This window comes from Balaenoptera borealis, assembly GCF_965194805.1.
Source record: "Balaenoptera borealis genome assembly, chromosome: 6".
In the NCBI taxonomy this organism is placed as follows: domain Eukaryota; kingdom Metazoa; phylum Chordata; class Mammalia; order Artiodactyla; family Balaenopteridae; genus Balaenoptera; species Balaenoptera borealis.
Genome location: NC_138863.1, coordinates 20,045,321 through 20,067,913, shown reverse-complemented (window position 1 = coordinate 20,067,913; position 22,593 = coordinate 20,045,321). Strand labels below are relative to the sequence as shown.

General features: G+C 39.8%; 1 long non-coding RNA gene across 1 annotated transcript in view; it reads left to right on the top strand.

Annotated features, from left to right (window-relative positions):
• Positions 1-22,251, top strand: part of LOC309631371 — a 107,675-nt gene extending 85,424 nt beyond the window's left edge. The window contains exons 7-8 of the long non-coding RNA XR_014246220.1: positions 39-14,098; positions 14,391-22,251. This is a non-coding gene — a long non-coding RNA (uncharacterized lncRNA). The remainder of the gene's footprint in view (positions 1-38; positions 14,099-14,390) is intronic.
• The last annotated feature ends 342 nt before the right edge of the window (positions 22,252-22,593 follow it).

The window sequence follows — 22,593 nt, the reverse complement described above, 5'->3', positions numbered from 1 at the left end:
GTTTCTTGAAGCAATAAATATTTACTATGTATCATGAGTCTAGGGGTTGGCTGGGCAGTTCTGTTGATCTGAGCCAGCCTCAGCTAAGTTTCCTTGTACTCACTCATGGAGTTGTTATCAACTTCATATCAAACTTAGGATGACCTTGGCTGGGAAAACTTAGCCTTCTCCCATGTATCTCTTGCATTCCTGCATCAGGTTAGCCCAGAGATAGCCTCATGTTCATGGCCAAGGAACAAGAGTGGCAAGAAAGCAAACGCCAATTTACAAGTGTTTGCAAGACTCTGCTTGTGTCTTGCTTACTAACTCCCGCTGACCAAAGCAAGTCATATGGCTAAGTCCAGAGAGAAGGGGACAGGTAGAACATCTTGCCCACAATGGTTATGTGAAAAACTGGTGACATCAATGCAATCAATTTACCATCTTAGTTCTATAAAATTGTGGGGATTTTAAAAATATCCATGGAATTATTTGTCACGTTATTGAATGACACAAAGTCCTATCTTTCCCCTTGATGGTTTCATATGCTTCAGTCATTCCTGGGGTGGTTTCTTCCACCTCAATGTCAGTGTGTTTTTCTGAGACTCAAGTCAGCCTCAGTTTGTAGGAAGTGGGAGTGGGGAGGTGGTGGAGGTAGCCAGTCTTTTAGTATTCCCTTGTGTGTGTACATGCGTATGAGTCTTGAACTGGTGTTAACACTGAGTCTTCTCTCCTGTGACCACATGCTGGATTGCACCCCAGAGGACTCATTTGTAGAAGAAAGGGTCTCCACTTTTGAGCAACAGAGCTAGCCTTTTTGACTTACAGGCTTTCTTCACTCAGCCTAAGTCTTCCCATCTTGGTCCCCAGTTTCCCTACATGGATAATAGAAAGAACTGACTCTCAGAGGGGTCTAGAGGTATAGATGTATGTGTCGGGGGTGGGGGAGGACATTAACCTGAATACAGGATACTGAGCCAGATGTAAAAGAGTGAGGCACCTACAAGAATCTACCCTCTTAACTATTTCTCCAACTTATTGCTGCTTAAAAGATGTGACCATGACATAACTAAGAATAAACACAACAGGAAGGAATTAGATTAGATGGTAAAAATGATCTTGTGGTAAAAAAGAATACTAAGTGCAGAAATGTATCATACTGGAATGTTGGAGGTCTCTCTTTGGATGATTTTAAGCCCTGAGTCCCAGCCAGTCTAGGTTAGATTTGGTACCAGGGGTGGTTTAGACAAAGGGGGCCGTTGTGCTCAGACCTTGTGAATTGTATATACTGTGATTGGTTTCTTCCACCTCCAGCAGCTGCTTTGCTCACCAACCATGGCTTCTGACCTCTCTTGGGCTCTGAGATGGCCCTAGAGTGACTCTCCCTCCCTTTTCTCTGGAAGAGGGAGCACAGAGAGGCTCCAGGGTTCCCACCCCAGCCCTCAGGGGGACTGTGCAGCAGCTGCAGCAGCTGAGATCCTCACATCCTTAGTCTGCCTCTGAGGTGAGGTCACAAGGTATTTCAGTCCTGTGACTGAGGTGTGAACCACAACCAAAAGGGAGGAAATGCTTCCAGAGCCCGATACGGAGGTGTGATAAGATTTCAAGCCTTCGCAAATGTGTGGGGTTTTTTTTCTTTCTATTTTTCTTTTTGTATCTCTCTCTTTCTCTTGTGTGAAAATAGTTGTCCAATTACTTTCAGGAAACCATTTCCTTTGGAAAGTATTAAAGGTTTAACTTATCTTCAACTCAGAAATAAATGCATTTCAAAAATGTACTGAGAGTCTAAACATATCTTTTTCATCTTCTTGCACTATGGGCATTGGGAAGTGCTTAAAAGCAGATGTTTTTGTGGGATTCCTCAAAGTCCCGAGATAGATATTCCACAATATCTACACCACAATACCACAACCATCATCAATAAACATGTAATTATTGAGCCTATTTTGAGCTCCACTCTCTATTGGATGTCATGAAAGACATACGGACGGTCAATACATAGATGCCACCCTCAGAAAGTGCCAACTCTACTGAATACAGGATCATATTCAGATCATAGGATTCTGGAGGTGGAAGGGATCTTACAGTGTCAAAGCACGCACTTTACAGATGATGAAGCAGAGTCCCAGAAAGTTCATCTAGCAATTCAGTTTTGGAGTCAGACCCAAAAGTAAGTCTCCTCACTCTCAGGCCAAATGGTGTGTCTAAGGGTTATGGCTGTTCTGTGGAGAGAAAACAATGTGAACCTCCATAGCAAGGGGAGTCACCACTGGAAATCTTTTCCTAACCTCAAAAATGCTGGACCTATTCCAGGTCTTAACAGTGAGGAGAATTAATGCAATTATAGGGTACAGGTACACCTGGACACCTATTTTTCTGTCTGTTCACACACCTCTGGAGAATGAGCCCTTCCACTCATTCTATTCCCCATCCTCCCCAGCTGATTCACTAATTAAAGGGTTACCATGGAAGCATCATATGAATATGACCAAACTTGGCCTCTAGGCTGGGGAGATTGCCTTAGAGATGGCCACATGAACACAGCCCATTGGAACTGGAATTGAGCAGTCAGTTTCTCTCCATCACACATAAAGCTCAGAGGCTGCTGGCTGGCAATCATATGTGTATGTTTATTTATTTTTATTTATTTTGCTTTGTGTCTAGAAGGAAAGAAAATGTTGCCCACCAAGTGAGAGAAGAAGGAAGAAGATGTGTAGAGAAAAACAGAAACTAAAGACAGAAAGACAAGCCTATGCACTAAAGTCCTTGCTTTCAATTGTTTCTAATGTCCAACCATATTCCGATTTGGGGGTTTTTGTGAGATTCTCCAGTATATATATGATACATGACCTTTTATGCTTAAGCTAGTATGAGTTGAGTTTCTACCACAAATAATGAGCACATGGCAGTGAAAGATTATTGAATGGTTTCGAAGTCTCTCAGATAAACTAATACATTTTATAAAATGAGGACGTGAAGGTTAGTGTGTGGTTGTGACATAGAAAACAGTTTGTTACAATAAGTTCCAGGTAATGATAAATACACCTGGAAAGCCTTCCTGATGTCAGTATGTTGATCTGATTAGTGTGGAGCAGCAGTGGAGCAGCTGTGGCCTCCCACCTGGTCATTGTGTCTGACATTGAGGACAGCCAGGCAAAGGACATCCAAATCCAGAATGGCCCAGGTTTGAAAGAAGGAAAGAAAGTCTTTCAAATGATGAGGGCTATCTTTATATGGAGTGGCAGGTTGGAAACTGTGGTGTTTGAGTTGAGCCAGGGCACATGGCAGGGCTACCATAGAAATAACAGAAACATCTATCAGAAGACAAGAAAATAGGCACCCACCACTTCTTTACTTCAAGATTCTTACATTCTGGTTTAGGTTCTCAGATATAAGAGAGATGAGCCGGATGAGTTTCCCTGGAGGAAACTGGTCTCCAAGGGATCTGATTCCACATGTTCATCCTGTGCTTTGAAAACTTAAACTACAACTAGTCACATTTCACTCCTACAATCCCACACAATTTCATTCCTTTTTCCTCTCCTGCCCCCTTCCTCTTCTCAGGCTTCTCTGCTCAGTTATTCAACAAATTATGGCTCCTTTCCTCTCCCCAAACCATTTCCAGATAGAATACTGGCCCTGAGACATAGCTTTCCTACCTTTTATTTGAAAGGTCCAACCCTTTTCATTTTTCCAGAAACTTCCAAATAGAGCTGTCTTTCATAAAAATCTTTCTCCCAAGATGGATCAGGGAAATGAAAGGTGACAATTTCTTCCTGCTCTTTTCTGTCTGAATCTATTGCTCCACTACCACTTACAGCTTTATCCCATCTAAACATAAACCACTGACTTAGATAAAATGTAAATAATTTGCTTTGCCTATTTAAAGATATATTTGACATGAATTATACCATTGTCTGTCCTTTGTATGTTGAGACTTTAGAGTCCCAGAGGCTTTTAGTATCATGTGACCTCAAGAGGAAACTGTTCCCTAGAAAAATCTGTATGAATCCACCTTGGATGGCTTTAGGGACTGCCATTTGCTGTAAGATTGTTTCTGGTTCTCATGTAAACTCTAATTATGGTTTCATACATATAATTGTTCTTTCTATCTACCGGGCACTTTGGTGGTCTCTACTATATAGCACATGTTGTCTCAAAGGACAATTAGATATAGTGCTAGGTTAGAAACCAGGCTCATCGGCCACAGGCAAAATAATAGTAGCAGTAGATCTTAAAGAGATTTAACAGGCTTTGTGTTTTATTTCCATTATGTATTTCTTTTTTTAAAATGTTTCCTTGAATTGTTTATTTGGTAAAATTTTTATTACAAAGCCTCATCAACCAGCACCAAATCTCTATGAAATACCTCTAGTACTGCTTTCAAATGTACACTTCAGTGTTCATGAGAGTTTCATTATCTGGTGGTAATATACATGCCAATAATCAGATTTATTCAAGAATGTAGATTTCAGTATAGTATCATTCTCTTACTTTTTAGCAATTCACTCACACAGGTATTTCATTATTACATAATTTTAAAGATCTCCTCCCACCTTAAATAAATGTTATTTGTTCCAATATCTAGGTAATATAATTTACTTGGCACCTACATAGAAGCTCTTATAAAATCCATATGACTTATAACATAATTCATTACTTCTGCAGGAAAATCTCACTGAAAATGACTTGTCAGATAGTTAAGATTCCCATCCCCTCTTTTTTTTTTTTTTTTTTGGAACTTAGAAAAAATAATTTAAGATGTTCTTTTTTTTTAACATCTTTATTGGAGTATAATTGTTTTACAATGCTGTGTTAGTTTCTGCTGTATATATGTATACATATATCCCCATATTCCCTTTCTCTTGTGTCTCCCTCCCACCATCCCTATCCCACCCCGCTAGGTGGTCTCAAAGCACCGAGCTGATCTCCCTGTGTTATGCAGCTGCTGCCCACTAGCTATCTATTTTACATTTGGTAGTGTATATATGTCAATGCTACTCTCTCACTTTGTCCCAGATTACCCTTCCCCCTCCCCATGTCCTCAAGTCCATTCTCTACTTCTGCATCTTTATTCCTGTCCTGCCCCTAGGTTCTTCAGAACCAATTTTTTTTTTTTTTTTTTTTTTTAGATTCCATATATATGCGTTAGCATATGGTATTTGTTTTTGTCTTTCTGACTTACTTCACTCTATATGACAGACTCTAGGTCCATCCACCTCACTACAAATAACTCAATTTCATTTCTTTCTATGGCTGAGTAATATTTGATTGTATATATGTGCCACATCTTCTTTATCCATTCATCTGTCGATGGACACTTAGGTTGCTTCCATGTCCTGGCTATTGTAAATAGTGCTGCAATGAACATTGTGGTACATGACTCTTTTTGTTTTTGTTTTTTAATAAATTTATTTATTTGTTTATTTATTTTTGGCTGTGTTGGGTCTTCGTTTCCGTGCGAGGACTTTCTCCAGTTGTGGCAAGCGGGGGCCACTCTTCATCGCGGTGCACGGGCCTCTCGCTGTTGCGGCCTCTCCCGTTGCGGAGCACAGGCTCCAGACGCGCAGGCTCAGTAGTTGTGGCTCACGGGCCTAGCCGCTGCGCGGCATGTGGGATCTTCCCGGCCCGGGGCATGAACCTGTGTCCCCTGCATTGGCAGGTGGATTCCTAACCACTGCGCCACCAGGGAAGCCCATGACTCTTTTTGAATTATGGTTTTCTCAGGGTATATGTCCAGTAGTGGGATTGCTGGGTCATATAGTAGTTCTATTTTTAGTTTTTTAAGGAAACTCCATACCCATCACCTCTTTAACTGAGTCATTTTGAGCAAGTAAGAATGAAATACTTGTAGTAATTTCTTTTCATCTATTGTATGTCCTATAAGAAGTTCTAGGAATAAATTACATACATGTATTTAGGAAATATTTAATTTCACTAAACTGGAATACAGATTAATTGCTTTTCAGCAACAAGTCATAATTTTGAGTCTGAAAATCTTAAGAATAAGTATTTGTTAAAAAATTTACCAAATATCCATATTGATGAAACCTAGACCAAATTTTTTTTATTTTTAACAATATAATACACTTTTTCCAAAAAGCTAATAAAATCCCAGCCACAAATTCACCAACAATAATTTAATGTAATTGAAACAAACAAAAATGCCTCTCTTTTTTATATCTCAAGAATAGATTATATTTTGTATCTTGATATTAAGTTGTTGAACTTAATCAGCTTCAAACCTGCTTTCATGTATCATCATGTACGGTAAAAGAAACAAATGTGGATGCAGATCTCTTTATTCTATTTGGAGGAGCTGTTACAATGACACCACAAACCAGGAGATGGAATATTTCCATAGTGAAGTATTTTCCATTATGTATTTTATTTAGGGTTTTGATGGGAAATTATGTGGTGTGGATACAGGATGGGGATAGGGGATGTTATTAAGACAACTGATGATCGATGGAAGGAAGTAACTGATGAGTTTCTTTTTTTTTTTCACACACACACACTGTATTTTATTTTTACAAGAGATAAATAGACTGACACCAAGCATTGTAAATGGATGACCACAACAAAAGCAACAATGATTGCAATTACCAAACACGAAACACACTCATACTATGTCATAATATTGACATTCAGTCCAGTAATCCTCCACTGTAACAGCTCCTTTACTTTGCAGTGAAAATTGATTTGTATATTCTTTGCTTCTGAGTCCTTGTGGGATTTTTTTTTTTTTAATTCAAACAGAAAGTCACAAAAATTATAATCATCCTCATCGTAACTGATGAGTTTTGCATAAAGACTCCTGTGCTTCCGAATGCTCTGCCTTAAGGAAGATAATAGCCATCTATTCTCCTTGTCCACCAGGGAATGAGCAAGAGAATATTGGTTAATAACGTGGCTGAGGAGATTCAGGATACAAAATGAATTTCACAACTGACAAGTTCCTTGGACACTGGAACAATTGACCAAGTGCTCTGTGAGTGGGGTGAAGTGCCCTTCTCTGGTGTCCAGCAAACATATCTGTCCATCAGAATATAAATGCAGTGCTACCCAAGGGAGAAGAAAGGACAGTTGATGGCTGGATTCCTGCTTTCCAGTCTGGCAATATTTATTTTAAATCCCATTCCTGTCCTGAGAAGGAATTGTAGATATCTTACTATGATTCTGAAGATGTCCTCTTTTCATTTCATTCTCTTGATTTTTTTTCTTTTTTCTTTTCTTTTCTTTTTTTGATTTTTGACCACACAGAATGCAGGATCTTAGTTCCCAAACCAGGGGTCGAACCCATGCCACTTGCATTGGAAGAGCAGAGTCTTAACCACTGGACCACCAGGGAAGTCCCCATTCTCTGGAAAAGAGAGAAGAGTGAAGGGACCTTTCAGGGAAGAAAGTGTGATTTCTTTACAGAAAAGAGCATGTGTCTCATACTTCAGTTAGTTACATGAACACCATGTATTTAAAGACACAAAAATTCACCTTGGAAATGAACAACTATCACAGTTCTTTCCCCTCACAAAATCTGTGTGACATGGGGAATTTTGAGTTTTCTCTTAATGTATTTTAATGATAACTCAAGAAAACAGTTTTAAAGAGATTTATACCAGAATCATAGACTGTAATGACTTGAAAGCATCTTGAAAATTATCTGGTGGATAAGGAAACTGAGTCACAGAAAGTGGAATAAACTGAGGGTCACAAGAATGGTTCAAGGTTGGAGGGAAGGCATTAAAAGAAAAAAACTGACTATTTTTACCCAGAGTGAGGAAGACTGAGGAAATCTAGTCTCATAAGGGGAGAGTTAAAATGCTGCTTTAAAGGATCAATAGGGAGAAATGGGCCCAGTGGATAGCAGTGATTTGCAAAAATGGTGACATAGTTTCCCAAAGATGCAAGACAGAGGAGGAGTAATACAAGCAATTGAATTATGTGCCACTTACAACTGGTGATGTCCTCTTTAGTTAAGACATGCCCAAGCATCTGTTCCTTCGGGGATGATTGTGGTTACATTATGGTGCACATTTAAATCCAAATTGTGTTGGGTTTATTGAGAGATGCCACACTGGTCTCCAATGTAGAAACTTTCCAGAGGATTTTCTATGTTAGTTTTACTTTACATTTTTTTTCTTTATAATGGCAAAAATTTCACAACTAAACTTCTTAACTCCTGTACAAAGTGTGACTCACTCCAACAGCTAATTTATCCAACTGAACTGATTACCAAATGGCTAACACTAATCCATTCAATGTAAAATTAAAATAAGAGATTATTTCCACTTAAAGAATCTCTGGTTTGCCAAGTACATTCACAGGGCTACCATGACGGTATCAGTCTACAGTGACTGGTGCTCTGATTTGTATTAGACAATAAGCCATCTCTCTGCCTAATGAAGAGCACTGACTCATTGCTGGGTCTCAGCTGTAGCTTAGGCTGCCTGTGTTTATGTGCATACACCCTAGTGCTCTTTCCATGATATGATGGCTCAAGAGTCAGGAGATCTTCAGGCTCAATCATCAACCCCCTTTTTGATTCCGGTAAACAATTAACCTGAATAAGGGCTTCTCTTTGCCTACTCATCATCTGAAAAAATCCTGAAGTATTTTATAAAAAGTCCTAGCTGATGATTAGACACCCTTTATCAGAGGCCTCTGTGTGGCACACTCAACTTTTGGTTGAATCTAGGTGATTTCAAATTTGAGTGCAAAGTAATACCAGAGGTTGTATTTGACAGGGAACAGGACATTGGACAGGGAATAAACTTTGGAATCAGATCATCCTTTTGTCACTTACTGGCTGTGCTATTGTGGGTAAATATTTTACACCCTCTAAGCCTGTTTCCTCAACTGTAACCTGGAATAATAACCTGTCTTCATAGATTTGTTGTATGTTTTTCACTGAGATCTTGTTTAAAAAGTGCTTAGCATAAAACCTGTCACATTGTAAATAGTCAATAAATAGTTTTTGTTATCCTGATACTTAACTGATTTTCAGATTGATGAGGTATATGATGACCTTTTAAAACATGATTCAGATCATATCAGGCCTTGATTCAGATCTCTCCAATGACTGTCCATCTCACTCAGAGTAAAAGCCAAAATCCTTACAAGGGCTTCTTACCTGCTGTCCCTCCTCTGACTACATCTCCCACCACTCTCCCTGTTGTGTCCCTGAATTCCAGCTACCTTGACCTTCATTGCTTCTCCAAGGAACACATTTCCCCAGATATCCTCAAAGTCAGTATCCTTAGTCCTTTCAGGAATCAATTTAAAAGTCTCATTATCGGGCTTCCCTGGTGGCGCAGTGGTTGAGAATCTGCCTGCCAATGCAGGGGACACGGGTTCGAGCCCTGGTCTGGGAAGATCCCACATGCCGCGGAGCAACTGGGCCCGTGAGCCACAACTACTGAGCCTGAGCGTCTGGAGCCTGTGCTCCGCAACAAGAGAGGCCGCGATAGTGAGAGGCCCACGCACCGCGATGAAGAGTGGCCCCCACTCGCCGCAACGGGAGAAAGCCCTCACACAGAAACGAAGACCCAACACAGCCAAAAATAAAAATAATAAATAAATAATAAATTTAAAAAAAAAAATTAAAAAAAAAAAAGTCTCATTATCATCAAGGTCATTCATCAGCTCATATAAAATAATCAGACCTATCTATTTCAGCACGCTTTATCCCTCTTACCTGCTTTACCTTTCTCCAAACCACTTATCACCATCTAACACATTCTATCTAAACTGCTTTGTTTCTAGTCTCTCCTCAACTTGAAAATAATTCAATAAGGGCAGGCACTTTATTTATTCCCTGCAATTGTCCCCATGCCTTGGTCATGTCTGATATGTTTGTGGCACTCCATATATATTTTTTGAAAGAGTAATGAGTGATTTTTCTAGCAGGAGTATCATTCATCCCTGCTTCAAGGCTTTGATAGACTTAGATACAACTTACTATGAGTTGACATCATCCCCATCCGCATCCCAACTCCTGCCCAGCACTGGGGCACTCAAATTTTAAGAAGCCCAAGAGAAGAAAGGTGGAGCCATAAACACTTGGTCAGGCAGTCATGATGGGGAGAGGAAAGCTGTCCTATAGCTATCATGTAAGACTCATTCTTCGCCATATCCCTGTCACCTGTGACTTTATCATCACTTGCCTAGTTTATTACCCCAGACTCCATTGCTCTCCATTCTGCCATGTGTCCTTGCTCCAATCCACCCTGCTGCTGCCCTCACATCTAAAACTGTTTTTATTACCTACCTTGTCTGTCTGAGGCCTGCAGGTCCTCCCTATTGCTTATAGTTTCAGGTCTGGACCTCATGCTGTGTTCATGTACATTCTCTATCTCGTCCCTCTTTCCTATCCAGGATCAGCCCCAGTATGTCCCAAATTCAGCCCTGATCTGGCTCCGTTCTGCCTTTTGTACATATTCTATGTATTCCTGCTTCTGTGACTTTATTTCTTCTGTCCTTCCAGAATGCTCCATCTCTCCTTCTGCCAATCCAAATCCACTCCAGATCTCAAATCTTAATCACACATCATTCGAGAAGTGCTCGCTCAACAATTACTGCGCCAATTACTGCAATTACTTCATACCAATTTGTTTTTAATATTTATTTATTTATTTATTTATTTATTTGGCTGCACTAGGTCTTAGTTGGAGCACACGGGATCTTTGTTGTGGTGTATGGGATCTTCCTTGCAGTGTGCGGGATCGCTAGTTGTGGCATGCGGAATCTTTAGTTGCAACATGCAGGATCTGTTTTTTTTTTTCAGTTGCGGCGTGTAGGATCTTTTTTTGTTGTTGTTGTTGTGGCACACAGGCTCTTAGTTTCAGCATGTGGGATCTAGTTCCCCTACCAGGGATCAAACCCGGGGCCCCTGTATTGGGGGGGTGGGGGACGGAGTCTTAACCACTGGACCACCAGGGATGGTGGTACCAATGTTTTCTTGCTCTTAACTTCTCTACCTCGAGTTACCTACACAGTTTAGCCTGTAGCTAGTCTCTGATTGTATCACATAATAACAGTAATGATTGCAACTACACTTACAATTTATCCAGCTTCTATTATGTCCTAAACATACTAAGTACTCATATTAATCTTTCAAGGTAGGAATTATTATTCCCATTTTGTAGATTAAGAAACTAAAGCTCTTAGAGGTTAAATAGATTGTCCCAAATCATACTGTTAGTAAATAATAGAGCCAAGATTCAATTCCAATGTGCCTGACTATGCTTTGTTGTTTTCTTCTCATATACATATAAACTCCTGGGAGATTTATCAAAATACATGCATTCAATAGATCCTCAATAAATACTGGCTTGTTGAGGATGCAGCTTGGTTTAAATGTACCCTGACAAAGCCTCACCCGTCAGAGGTGATGAGGTGAGGAATAAAACAGTCTGTCTACCCTCACCTCTCCCTTTCCTCTGTACCAGAAGAGATAGTGGCTGCAGAACAATGAGGTCCATGCTGTTTCAGGACTCAGAAGGGGAGGGGGCTCAACTCCATTTCCTTTCAAAGAGCCGGGCTCTGCACTTGCCCTTCCCTGGCCATCCCCAGCGTCCAGGTCAGTTGCATCATGCCATCTCAGGTTGAGAACTTTCCAGGCAGCCCTGGGCTTGCTGAAGGCACAAGTAACATACTTCTGGACTCCAGGCCAGGATGCCCAAGACATACATCTGACTGAAAGGAGAACAGGGCAGAGCCTGCCAGGGAGTGCCAGAGCTGCCCTTCCCCAGCAGGCTTTAGCCCCATGTCCTGAGGTTGCAGAAGGAGCTGACACCTGTCAGCTCCCTTCTTTCCATCTACAGTGTGCCAGGCACCATGTGAGATGCTTCACACACATAGTCTCTTTTCAAAATGCTCACCACAACCCCACCTGAGTACACCGACTCATCTGTGAAATGGGTATATTAGGTGGCATCTCACCCAAAGTCACCCAGACAAGAGGAAGACTCTGATATAGTTCCATCTGTCTTCAACAGTCCATGAGCTTTCCAGTATGCCATAGCATCTACCTGTACCAGGAGCCAAGAGACTTAAGTCTCTATTCTTGCTCGGCACGCCACTCATCTTGGGAGACTTTAGTGTTTCTCTCTATCAAATGCATATGCAAACCCACCCCCTCCACCTCCAGTTCCTTCCCACTTCACAGATTACTTTTGAATCTGTGTGTGCCATAGTATGCAAATGCATCAAACACCTGATGGGAACAAGAGATGGAAGAAATTATTGTTAATTTTCTGTTTATGTATCTGCACATTTACATCTTGCTCCCTCAACTACCTGAAGATATCTGAGGTAGAGACTATAATGTATACACTACCCATAGCCTTCCCTCCCCTGCCTAGTCCCTAACAGCTTGAGGAATACAGAAGATGCTCAATAAATACTAAAGACTTTCATCTGCAGAATCACGTGGTATGGTAGAGGTTTTTCAGACCAACCCCCTCTCCTTGGAAATCAAAGCTCAGAATGGCACAGAGTAGCCAGGCTGGGATCAGAGTCCTTGCTTGCTGTTTCTTAGTAAAGGACTCTGCAAAACCACATTTGTCTCCAGAGTTTTCCAGACTGCAGAAGCCAAGGTGTATAAAGATGCAGCTAATTTCAGGTGTGGGCTGGTTTCTTACACTGAGTTAGTAGGTCTTTCATTTTATAAATTTTTATAATTTTTACTAATATTTTGTAATACTTTATAAGCTAGTGCCAGTTAAGATATCCAAAGAATATTGGTAAGGAAGCCAAATAAAACCAGATATCCTGATCTTTTTAAATTCCAGTATATCTTGGCCTTAAAGAGAACTTGAAGGTTAAAGTTATTTAGGGTCTGATATGGTGATGCTCATACCTCAAATCCTAGAGTATTTTTTAATATTATGAGGCATTTTTGCATTACTTCAGTTGCTCTTTTCCAAAACTCTGTAAGCTAGGCAGGGTGTGGATTATCTCCATTTTACAGATGAATACCCCAGGGCTCAGACTGTGATACATCTATCTACCCATGGCAGAACTCTCCCCTGATTTCCAGCCCATAAGGTAGGTGGGGTAGGCTGGGTGAGGAAGTCAAGGAATATGGGTGGGATGCGCTGGAGAAAATGTGGGGTTCCTGCAGTGTGAGTGCTGCTAGCCCAGCAGGACTCCTTCTCCTTTGCTCCATGCCCCAGATCCCCTTCGTCCCTCCTGCTTGCTTGCTTTGAGCCCAGCCCAGAAGGCTCTGCCAGCTTCTAAGCTGGCCCGTTTTACTGGTAAGGATTAGGTGCCAGAGTTTTCTGCTGGTGACTGCTCTTTCCCGGCACTCTCTTGCAGTATCATATTTTCTTAGCTTGTAACTCATCTTCCTGACCCTTCTAGTCCTCCGTGACCCTTTCTCAGGTCACAGAAAGTGAGTTCACGAAGGTCTCCAACACCACCTTGCCCGTGCATCTCTCTGGAGAGAGAAACTTCTCCTCACTTCGTGCCCAACCCATCCTCTGGAAAAGACTCAACTCAGTCTCCCCAGCACCTTTCCTGCTTCCCCTCACACCCCATTCTTAGCTACTGGACTGTACCAGAATAGCCAAGACCATCTGTTCACCATACCTTAAGATGCCAGTCCTATAACCAGGTTGACTTAGTCTGCACTCCATACCCCCTTCCATTTTAAAGATGAAATATCAGACTCTCAAGGATGTTAAGTGATTGCTGCCCAAGCGCTAATAGCCAGTCAATGGTCGAGATAGTAGAGAACCCCTCATTTCCCACATTAGTTCTGTTACCATGACCCCCTTTGCCATCCTCTCTCCCTGCCTTGGTTAAGGTCCTCATCATCTCTTAGTAGGACCTCAGTTAAATCCTCCTAATGCTACCTGCTTTCATGTTTGCCCCCTTTCAGTGTATCCCACTGGGAAGTGACCACACCAAATTTGAGATCAAGATGGCTCATTTCATATCAAACTTCTTAGTTGCATCCTGTGGATCCCAGGATAAAGTTTACACCCTTCAGCCTGATTTGCGAGACCGCACCACCTTGTCCCTGTGCATCTCCAGCTCCAGCTCATTCCAATTCCTAGCACATGTCTTATGCACCGACCATGCCACCCTCTTTGTGAAAATGCTTGGTGTTTCCTGGGTATGACCTTCCAATGTCTTTGCATGTTTCCTGCCTTGAATGCCCTTCCCTGTACCTTCCTTGTAGAAAATTCCTGTTTAAAATTTTCTCTGGCATCACAGCTTCTCTGAGACCTCCACCTACAGCATGAATTATGCAAACTTCTCTAGCTTTTAAGTGTATATGCTTTGTTGTACAAATAGCATTTTATTACACTACATTTTGTGAAGCATTGGGTTGTTTTTCTCATTATATTGTAAGCACATTAAAGGCATAATTTGAATCTTCTTTTTTCTTTTTCATATTCCCCTAGGTCAAGGTTGGCTAATATTTGTAGCTCCATATATATTGCTATGTGACCAGCTGGCTAAGCAAGACATGGAGGCTGCACATTGGAGAATTCAGGAGGCTTTCCATTGAAGGAAGTCAAGTCACTCATGGCCAAAGCTTTCACCACTATCCTATTAAGAATATCCTATTAACTGCTAACCTTAGTAGTTAACACACAACAATTACAAATGACTTACAGACATATCATTCCAGTGTGGTTCCTATTAATTAATTTAGTAATCACTGTTTGCTATAGTATAAATGTATTGAATTTGTGTAATCCGAATAACCAATATTTATTGGTCTCTTTCTAAGCAATATATAGGTGTTACTTCATTGAATTATTGCAACTACCTTGCAAGGTGAAAATTATTATCTTTAATAGATGAAGAAACTGAGGCTCAGACAATACAAGCAACTTGTAAAAGAGAAGTATCTGAAACACAAAGAACCAACTGATAATTGTATCCAAGATTCTGGTGCTCTGAATGAACAGACCAGGTTAACAGTTCCCCTTACAATCTGCTGCCCAAAGAGGACTCATTTCTATTTTTTTATACAATGTTCTTCTATGTGCAGCATGCTCATGATACTTTATTAGTTATATATTATTCCCAAATGGAGATAAAAATTTGTCAATTATAAAAGTAGCACTTATTCACTCTAAAACATTCCAAAAATATGGAAAGGTATAAAGAAGACGGCTGTACAATGATTTCAACAGCCTGTGATAACCACTGTTAATATTGTGAGGGTGTCCATTCAGATTTTTTCCTGTGCACATACACTCATATATATGTACATTTTCCTTAAGTGGAGTAATGTTATACCTGTTTGACAACCTTACCTTTTTTTCTCAATGTGTGGTAACTGTATTTCCATTGTTAAGGCATGTAGATCAATATCGTCATTTTTAATAGATAGTAGTAGTCTAATAAATGGATATACTGTAATGAGGCATATATGTTGTATACAATGTTCTTCTATTATAAACAATGTTATGACAAAAAAAATTGTGAAAAATTTATCTTTTCCCTTTTGACCAGGCTCAGAAGTAACCATGAGAGCCCATCTTTTTATTATTATTTTTTTTTTTTACATCTTTATTGGAGTATAATTGCTTTACAATGTTGTGTTAGTTTCCGCTGTCGAGAGCCCATCTTTTAATTTAAATTTCTTTGATCATTAGTGAGGTGGAACAGCTGTTCATACATTCACTGACTTAATGTAGTATTTCTTTTGTGAGTTCTTTTTATTCCCTTGTCTGTTTCCTTATTTGGGTGTTTCCTATTTTCTTCTTGGTTTCTAGGAGAAATTTAGATAAGATAGTCATCTCCGTTCTGTCACATATATTACGAAACAGGGATAGAAGTAACCTCAGAAATCCTTTAGTTTAATACTCCCATTTTACAGATTAAACTCTCTGGAGAAAGGAAGTGACTCATCAAGTTCTCATGGTTATACCTCTGATTTTTCCAGTGACTCACTAAGATTTATTGACTTCTTAGATCACTTATAGTTCTAGTATATCACCCTGCCTTCTAAATTGACCAAGATTTGTTATCATAGAGTCCTTCCTATGAAAAAAATAATGTTAGAAAAATATAAATTTTTTTTTAGACTTCTCTGTCTTTTGCCCTTTTCTACCCAAGAATTCTTTTTAACTAGAGAATAGAAGAAGAAAGCACTGAGGAGGAGAGATCAGTGTTACAAACATTTCTATAGATGTTCTCCTCTTTAGAGAAAGTGAACTAGACATGGTGACCCTCAGAGGTCTTTGCAAGCCTGATGAAAATGTCTTGGATTTTATAATTTTTTACTTAATAAAACTTTTGAAAGTCTTTATATGTTATGTAGATGGTTTCTTGGCTCCTGTTTTCTGTGATGGATGAGGGCTACTCTAAGAAGCTGTTAATTGTGTATTGCCTCTGGCTGGGAGGCCATTTGAAGGCTGTTATCTTGATCTGATGTATATTTACATCTGTTTTTCATGCCTTTCCAAAATGGAATTTCATTTGCTTCCCCCTTTGTCACGAGGAGGAGAATGGCAAAACCAAAAATGAAGAATCGTGATGAACAAAACGCACACTTGTCTATCAGCTTTTATGGATAGACTTCTTATGCCTAACTTATTCTGGGAAAAAAAGTATTATTAGTACAAGAAGGGAAAAAGCTAGGTTGAGGAATCAATAATAGAAGTCAATTGGAAGAGAAAAAAAAAATAGAGTAAGGGGTAGGGAAGCCATCAAAGTGCATCACTTACTAATAGATGGTTCCAGACTTCCTCTCTCAAGGAAGATTGGCACATGTGGAAAATCTGCTTGTCCATTTGTGTACTGCAGAGAAGGGAGGAAAGGTCCCAGACTCCCTAAAGGGGAAAATTCAGGGGAGAAGTAAAGCAGGTGTTTCCTGCTACCTGTGCCTCAGAGGAGAGCTCAGAGCCCTGGGAGGGAGTTTCCCACAGAGGCTTAAGTCACAGGAAGCCATACTTTTCTACCAGCTTTAATTCAGAGGTCAGACACATCCGCCATTACCTCCCAGACTTCCTCTCTCTGTCTCTCTCAATCTCTGACAGAAGGTCCCTAGCTTCAAACTAGGAAAAAGCTAATGCAGATGTATCATATAGACAGTTTTTTCTATCCTCCTTTCTCAGGTTATCTGCTTTTTGGGTTTATTTATCTATATCGATCTTTATTGTGCCATTTCTTCACCTAAAATAAAAATGAAAACAAAAGGTAAAATGAAATATCCAAGTGAAATATTACCTTGAACTTGCACACCATGACACTAAAAGGTACTCGGTCATTTAGCCCTACAAAATAGGTTCTTTACTCCTCTAAAAAATAAGTTTGAAAACCAACATTCATGGGAAGCAAATTGTAATATTTACATTAATATATCAGCTACATCTTTTAAAATCTCTCTCGTCTCTGCTCTCTCTCTATCTCTCTCTGTCTCTGTAGCTCTCTCTCTCTTTTTCTTTTCCCTCTAACAGTGAAGTATCCAGAAGAGTAATACAACTGGGAATGGTGCATGTGTGCATGTGTATATGCCATGCATCTAAATGTTGGAAAGCAGCGAAAAGATTTTTAAATATATTATTTGTATATTTTAGATTAAGGGAGAGTAAAAAAGGGAAAAAGAAGGAGAGGGAAGAAGAAATGTGAAGCGAATAAGGAAGGGAAAAGATGAAAGAAGGAGAGAAAGAAAGGAGAGAGGAAAGAAAGATGGATGAGTTGGGACACTCAACTACAAAGCGAAAATGCCATATATCATGCAGATGTTTTGTCTACAGCAGACCAAACATCAGGCTTTTGGGAAACATTTGGAAGATACAATGCTCCTTTCACTGCACAGACAACTGTTGACAGTGCTATCGCCTCTTTCTCTATGTGTATGTGTCTATCCCTTTCAAGCCTTTTTGTGGTCAAATTATAAAGGTCTGTTCAGTGGGTGGGATGACGTCACACTGACCACAAAAGCTTATATTTCCTGCTACTAAATACACAGCCCCTGCTAACGAAGTGGTCATTACAGAGCGAGCTTGTTCTGCCGAGGTCACCCCGAGTGGGGATAAAGGCAGGGGGAGGGGGCCCAGTTGAGAGAGCAGAGCCATTATTCCCAAGTGTGTCTGTCTGCCTGCTGATCCTCATCTTGTAAGAACCGAAAGATGACAACAGAAGTCCCTTTGTGCTTCCTCCAGAACTTTGTCTCTAAGGATGCTGGGGTATACTGGGACGCAACATGGTGGAGAGAAAGGAATAGACAAAATACAGGTCTGATTCCAATCTCCTCATTTATATGCTGAATGATTTTACCTCTTCAGGTCTAATCATTACAATCCCCATTTTACCAAAGAGGAAAGAGCCTCATGTAGGAATCAAATGAGATCATGCATTTTAAAGCAATCACAATTGGTTTTATTTTTAGGGTGTCATTCGAATCTTAATATCATTTCTTTGATCCTCCCGCCCACCTTCCTTGTGATAAATAGGAACTGCAGTTCTCTCTTCTGAGAGGAGAGAGTAAAGGGTAGGTTTTATTTCTGCAAATTTTATTTTATCTATTTATTTTTGCAGAGGTCACAGTAAAGACTGTTTATTTTTAATGAAGGAAACTAAATAAACTTACATGGTAAAAAGAAGACTTAGCAAGTTAAGGAAAGAAAGCCACACCAATTACAAGGGGGACAGAGGGATAAGGGAGGATCCAGGTGAGATCTCATGGAAGAAGTAGCATTTGCTTGGGAATAGTGCATAAGAGTATGGCAGGCAGAGATGGAAAAAGGGTGATTATCATCACGGATCATGCCCATGAACTCCTGGGTACCACCTAACATTAAACCAGAGTGATTTGAGGGCTTATGCCATAAGTCTTTGGCAACCCAAACCTCAGATGAAATGAAGCTGTATGAATGCGTCTTTTGAGTATTTCACATAATCAGGTTAATTTCAACATTGAGAGAAGTGGAAAACCACTGCTCAGCCAAGACCATACAGAATTTTCCTACTCTCAGTTCTGAGCTTTTGACAAAGCAGGACTCAAATTCCCTACATTTTTCTTTCTTTTATTTTTTTTCCCCTTTTTGTAAAGGACTATTACACATAGAGCCTCAAACCCAATGAGGACTTTGGAATGAGTCCACATGACATTCAGCGAAAGGAAACTTTTGCCATTATCAATATAATTTAGGTGGTCTGGACAACCAGTCTGGATACTCCAGCTGCTGACAAGTTCCTGTAGGCCAGGATTGTCCAAGTTTGTTCTCTATATAAACCAGAAAAATCAGAAAATTGCCGTGTTCCTCTGGGCCATGTGTGCCACCCAGCCCTTATTGGGGCACACTTTCTGCCAGGGCCACCAGCTAACTTTAAGGGCCTCCAGTAGGCCCAAGGCCAGGCAGTTCACCTGATCTGAGGCTATGGCTGGGTTGGCACTTCTGAGTTATTCCCCACAAGCTGCCACCCCCCTGGCTCAGGCATAAAGCCTTAGCTCCATTAATCATCCTTTTCCTGGAGCACACTAGACGAACTCCTGGCTTGGAGTAGAACTATCATTTTCATTTCCTAATTTTAAAATGTGTGTGTTTGGTAACAGGGAAGACAGGCCAGAAAGGCAGCTTCAAAGTCCCGCCATAGGGAAAAAAATGCAGAGAGAAGGTCCTGGGATATTTTCTTCTGAACTCACCTCCCCTGTAATGCTGGGGAGTGTGCCAGAAGATGAGGTCTGTGCTGGGAGAGGAGCCTTGCAAAGGGGATGCCACCATCAATTTGGGGTGGGTTTAGCTGTTAAAGGTAGAGCTCTGAAAACAAAACTGAAGGAGTCAAGATAGAATTTCAAATGCCATGTTAAGCTAACAAGAGTCAAGAAACAGAGAATGTGCAGAAATTGGTGGCCAGAACTTAGAAAAATATAAAATCATGAGAAAAAACAAGCAAGTTGATCAAAGCCAAGTCAAGTAGCCAAGATATCTTTCACAGGCTCAATATAACTGACACTATAAAGGACCTAAAAACTGAGGCACTGGCATAGATAGATCAATTCCAGGAAAAGCAAGATTCCTGGGGAGAAAAGTTGGGATGAAACTAGAAAGCAAAAAGTGAGAGTTCTCATTGGTCCATGATGGAGTAAAAGAGACACAGAGACTGGGCCAAATGTTAGAAGGATAGCAGAAGTAAGAGGATCAAAATCAGGAAGATTCTGACACAGTAAAAAATGGAAGCCATGCATCCAGAACTCCAAATGTAGGTAAGTAGTGAATTTCAACTGGCTTTGCCAAAAACCACTTCTATGGCTAGAGACTCCTTGCACATGGATTAATTGCTGTTGCAGGTATTCACTGCTTCCAAAGAGCTAAACCTTACCTCAGAAGAAAAAAAAAAAAAAAAAAAATGACCCTCTCCTATCTTTCCTGCTCTAGCAAGTAGCTCAGGTTTAACCAATCAAGTAATTCATTTCTGTGAAAAAAATCTGAATTATTTTATTTATCAATCTATCTGTCAATCTCTATCTACCTGTCTATCTATCTATCTATCTATCTACCTATCTATCATCTATCTACACGTCATCCACCTATCTAGTTATTTTTATGGATAACTATTTTTATGGATCTCATACCTAATTATGATACCAAAGGAGTCATTTTCCCCACAATAGTCAACATAATTGTTGAAAAGTGAAAAACAAAGGCCTTCAGCCTAGGGTTTGATTCCCATGATTCCAAGCAACCTACTTGACTGATTATTTTCCTTGTGTTGATTCACATTTAGCTGAGTTAACTTGATTGACTGTGTTGTAGACACTCTTTCATAGACCCAAACAATCTGTTGGTTGAAGTTGCTCAGACAAACCTACAACTTAATTGGCTGGATTTTTGCCTTTTTCAAATGGAGTGATGACATTGTGGAGACTCTGTATTTGTGAGAGGCTTTTCAGTGTACCTTTAGCTTAAGACTATTTTTTCTGAAACCTTGTAAAGTACAGAGCACTTCAGGGGCAGAGACAATATGTTGGGTGATGTCTAGCATAAATCTCACAGTCTGGAGAAAATCTTGGGCCAAACACGAACCTCGTCAGATGTCAGGCTTTCCAAAAGTAGACGCAGAAGTCTCCCATTTGTCTAACTCCTGCTGTTTGCCCCTGACAATCACCATATTACCCATGTTGTTTTCAAAACTCACAGCCTAAATAACCACTTCACTTTTTCTTAGAACTTTGGTGGTAGACCTTACTTCTTTTTATTTTTTTCAAATTGCATGTGAATTCTCCTGCATTTAGGGTAACCCAAGCTTAGCATCTGAATACATGTTTCATAGCCAATATCTCTGTACATCATCCATGATTACATACTGTGTCTCAGGCACAGGTTTAGGACATACAACTGATGCGGCCATCTACAATTGCCAGAGTCAGTGTAATGTCAATACTTACCCTTGCTTTATATTTTGGGTGAGAAGTAGAGCTAGGTCCATGTAGTAGTCTAGTGCCCTCTTGTGGCTTTCAAACTAAGAGCTTAAGTTCCTTTGTAGAATTAGAGCTATTTGTGGAATCACAGGTTTAGAGAAGACCATTGTGAAGTTAACTCATACTTTCTGTCTTCTGTCCCTCAGTAATACTGCCCTCATCCTGTAAAGCACAGTAAGTGTTGGTAGACCCATTCTACTCTGAGCTAAGAAGAACACTTTGGAGTGTATGTTGGACTTTAAAAGGGACCTTCGAACTTAGTACACTGTGGAAGCATCGTGCATGACCAGTAATTGTTGATTGAAGTCCCTTCACCAACCTGGTAATACCTGCCAATTTTTCCATTTACTCTTATGCTTATTCATTTCAAATAATTTGGTATGCTTAATCTGAAAGAAATTATTATGAGAATTATGAGAGATGTAAAAAGTAACCTGAAAAATATGAAGATTTGTCATGTGAACAGATCAGATATTCTACACAGCTCCAGAGGGACATAAGTAAAGATTATAGATATTGGTTTACTATAAGGAAGAATTTTTTAATAGTTGCAAATGTATGACGCTGGATCATGTCTGGGGATAATTTTCCATTCCTTGAAACAGTTTAGGAGACGTGGTTTAAGTTGATATGAAAACTTTACAGGAGATTTTCTCCACTGGACTAGATGATCTTTAATAAAAAAATTTAGATTTTTAGAATTTAGAGTCCACAAATATATCCAAGAAAGATTACAGCTTCCTTTGACTACTCAAATAATTCTCATAGTTAAGATGTCCTTTAATGTTCAATATGGAACCTTCTCAATATATAGTAAGTTCATACCTACATCACTCTTTCTAGGAAATCAAACTGTATGTGAGTGTGTATGTGTGTGTGTGTGTGTGTGTGTGTGTGTGTGTGTGTATGCAAGTGTGTGTTTATCCAAACCCATTCTCATAAACTACCTGGTTCTGATTTTCTAGATTGTAGTAAATCTTTTATGGTTTCTTCCAAATCTGACATCCTGTCACTTAACTGCTTTTTGTTTTTAACAAACCTTTTACATTTGTGCCTAATTGTGTGTGACGATAATTTACATATTAGAGAAAAGTATTTACATTTACTTGGCTCTGGTCAAGCAAACATATAATATAATGAATATGTTAATACATATATATTAAAGCAATGGCTCATCCATAACACAGCCAAAAGATAAGAGTAAAATATTTAACTTGAGAAGA